Here is a 3,804-nt window from a genome sequence, read left to right as displayed (position 1 = left end):
TCACCCAGACTGGAGTGCAGTGGCCGCTCCTAGCCACCGCAGCCTCGACCTACTGGGCTCTGGCGATCCTTCTGCCTCAGCCTTCCAAGTAGCTAGAACTACAGGTGCGCGCTACACACCCGGCTCATTTTGATTTATTGTAGAGATGAGGTCTCGCCGAGTTCCCTAGGCAGGTCTCGAACCCGCGGGCTCAGGCAACCCACTCACCTCAGCCTCCCAAAGGCAGGGGACTACAGGCTGAGCCACCGAGCCTGGCTTCATTCTGTACATTCTTACCTATGACCTTCCTTTTTTTTTTTTTGAGACAGGATCTTGCTCTGTTGCCCAGTCTAGAATTCAGTGGCACAGTCATAGCTCAATGCAGTCTTGCACTCCTGGGCTCAAGCGATCCTCCCGCCTCAGCCTCCTGAGTAGCTGGGACTGCAGGTGTGTGTCACCACACCCGGCTAAGCCTTACTTCTTTGAGGACAGGACCATGCTAGGTCCAGGCTGTGTTTCTACTTTGCTTGACGCTGCTTCCCCAGGGCTGGGACACTACTTGGCACACAGGGGGTAGTTGATAACACCTGGTGGTGAAGAACTGGAGGAGAAGTGAGGGGCAGAGGCGGGGCTGGAAGGTCTTGACTCCAGGACTGCAAAGCTGAGGGTGACAGGAACACAGTGCTCTGGCTTTCCAGGTACAGAATGGGCCCAGCATGCCCGCCTGTGCTGCACTCCATGGATTGATGCCAGGCATGAGATTGCCGGAAGGCAATTTCATTTAAGCAGAAAGAGAAGAGTGGCCCCTCAACCCCAGTCCTACGCTGCTGTGCTGTTCCTTGGGGCAGGGCCTGGGGAAGTGGTTTTTCTTTTCTTTTTTTTTTTTTTGGAGTTGGAGTCCCACTCTGTCACCCTGGCTGGAGTGCAGTGGCACAATCACAGCCACCGTAACCTCGACCTCATGGGCTCAGGCGATCCTTCCGCCTCAGCCTCCCAAGTAGCTAAAACCACAGGCAAGCGTCGCCACACCCTGCTAGTTTTTTGATTTATTGTAGAGACAAAGTCTCGCCAAGTTGGCCAGGCTGGTCTCGAACCCCTGGGCTCAGACAAACCTCTCGCCTCCGCCTCTCAAAGTGCTGAGGTCACAGGCGTGAGCCACCGCGCCCAGTCATCTTGGTTTTCTTTATCCCAGTTCTCACACAGTATTGCATTAATAAATCGTGTTTAAAACAAATGTAGGAGGTTCAGGTGGCCTGGGTAACAAAGTGAGACTTTGTCTCTACAAAATAAAGAAAGGAAGGAAGGAAGGAAGGAAGGGCAGGTGGGCAGAGAAAGGCTGGCGGTGGGGGAAGGAGGCGGTAGCAGTTCCTAGGTTCTATTGACTGGCCATTACTTGGTTTCATTTTTTTTTTTTGAGTTGGAGTCTCACTCTGTCACCCAGACTGGAGTGCAGTGGCCACTCCCGGCCACCGCAGCCTTGACCTGCTGGGCTCCGGCGATCCTTCCGCCTCAGCCTTCCGGGTAGCCGGAACTACAGGCGCGCACTACCACGCCCGCTGGTAAATTTTTTGATTTATTGTAGAGATGAGGTCTCGCTGCCCAGGCGGGTCTCGAACCCGCGGGCTCAGGCAATCCACTCACCTCAGCCTCCCAAAGGCGCGGGATTACAGGCTGAGCCACCGAGCCTGGCTGGTTTCATTTTCATTTAGCACAGGTTAGTTTTCTAGGTTCAGCCCCAAGAAAGCAAGCCTGCAGCTCCCTTCTAGATCCCTACCTCAGATCTGTAACTGAGTCCTGAGAGATCGCCCAAGTGAGACATGTGGAGGGGTAGCCAAGGGACCCTGGGCGCTTCCGAGCTCTAAACATCTTCCGGAATTACAAACCCACTTGCAAGAAAGAATTTGCTGTTTCCAGAAAGTGGGGGGAGATTTCCGAGGAGAAAGCATGAGTCTTGAAGAAAGGGTTGGAGTTCGTACAGCAAACAGATGAGAGCCGGGTAGTCCCTGCAGGCTGGGGGCAAGGGGGACGTGCAGAAACAGAATGGGTGTCAGTGAGGCGCAGAGACAGCCTGGGGCGGCGGCTGGTGTCTGGCCTGGGAGCCATCTAGTAGAATTTTTTTGGTGCTGAGGGACTGCTCTCCCTTTATTAAAAGCAGTCATTTCTCTAAAGGAAGTACCATGCCCTTCCTTTAGTACAGTTGTCTGACCCTTGTCCATCATTCCTTCAAGTACCCTCATTAGAAGAAGAGTCTCCTAAACTGGGCGCGGTGGCTCATGCCTGTAATCCTAGCAGTTTGGGAGGTGGAGGCAAGAGGATTGTCTAAGCCCATGGGTTCAAGACCAGCCTGGATAACTTGGCGAGACCTTGTCTCACCAATAGATAAAAAAACTAGCCGGGCGTGGTGGTGCACACCTGTAGTTTCAGCTACTGGGAAGGCTGAGGCGGAAGGATCGAGGCTGCAGTGGCCATGACTTGCTACTGCTCTCCAGCCTGGGCAACAGAGTGAGACTCCGATTCAAAAAAAAAAAAAGAAGAGCCCTGCATTCGCCTGCTGATGCCTTGTCGATCGTAAAGGACATTGAACTTGTTCATGAACTGGTTTGTGGTGCTGTATGTTCATGGTAATGGCTCTGAGGAAGGCCAAAAGCCCCATGTCATTGCATGGATCATAAAAATCTGTCTTGAACTTGTCTGTGCTGAGCACTGGGGAGTAGTGGCACAGACCACAGGCCTCCCACGGGATCTCATGGTTAAAGCAGGCCTCTCCTGCATCAGAGGCCTTGGCACACTCCAAGACGAGCTTGATGCATCTATGCAGCATCTTGATGGCACTGTGCGGTGGAGTTCTCTTCACTGCCTGTAGCTGTCATTCGGGCCACATGGTCCACACCAATGCTTTCAACTTCCTCTGTGGTCAGGGTGTAGGTCAGCAAACAGCATTGCGGCCTCTCCGTTGATTAGATCAATGACAGATTCAGAAACGGTGACTGGAAGATCTGTGTGCTTGGTCATGGGGTTCAATTTAAGAAAGAGGGGGCTCTCAGTGATCTCACACACCTGCTTATGAACGTGCATGTTGGAGGGGTCGGGTGGCCCCCGTGTGGTATGCCAACCTTGAAACTCCAGCTCCTCGAATACCTGTTTAAACTGTCCTCCTTGGTGTAATAATATTCCTTATCAGTGATGATCTACTCTTCCAGTGTGGGACAGCAAATCAAAGGAGATCATCCCCTCCACGTTTTGGCCCTCCTGCTTCCTAATTAGAGCTCCAATCACATAGGTCACCCCACCTGGGACAGCACGAGGATCCAGTGGTCTGAGATGCTGAGAATGCCAAGGAAATGGAGAGCGACTGAAACACTCCCAGTCACTCCAGAGGCCAACACGTTGGGGACCACGGCTGCATACACCCCTGTCACGCTTTCCCTCCGGTCCCACTGTCGCCATTTTCCCCGTGCCTGCTAGCTCCGGCCCTGTCCCCTTCCTCCTAGAAGAATTTCTAAGTTGGAGATTATCAAAGCAAGATTTGCATTTTTTTTTTCTGAGTGGGAGTCTCACTGTCACCCAGGCTGGAATGCAGTGGCACGTCATGGCCATTGCAGCCTCAACTGGATGGGCTCAGGTGATCCTTCCACCTCAGCCTTCCAAGGAGCTGGAACCACAGGCATGTGCCACCGTGCCCAGTTCATTTTTTTTTTTTTTATTGTAGAGACGAGGTCTCGCCATGTTGCTCAGGCTGATCTCAAACTCCTGAGATCTGCCAGTCCTCTAGCCTCTGCTTCCCAAAGTGCTGGGATAACAGACTTCAGCCACCATATCCAGTTA

The 3,804-nt window shown here is 52.8% G+C and overlaps 1 pseudogene; it reads right to left on the bottom strand.

Annotated features, from left to right (window-relative positions):
* The window catches only part of LOC103270603, a 29,241-nt pseudogene that overhangs the window by 15,222 nt on the left and 10,215 nt on the right, over positions 1–3,804 (bottom strand).

Source organism: Carlito syrichta, unplaced genomic scaffold (genome assembly GCF_000164805.1).
Source record: "Carlito syrichta isolate Samal-C Ts95f unplaced genomic scaffold, Tarsius_syrichta-2.0.1 Scaffold309881, whole genome shotgun sequence".
NCBI lineage: Eukaryota > Metazoa > Chordata > Mammalia > Primates > Tarsiidae > Carlito > Carlito syrichta.
The sequence above is the reverse complement of the archived record's forward strand: the minus strand, read 5'-3'. Positions and strand labels throughout refer to the sequence as shown.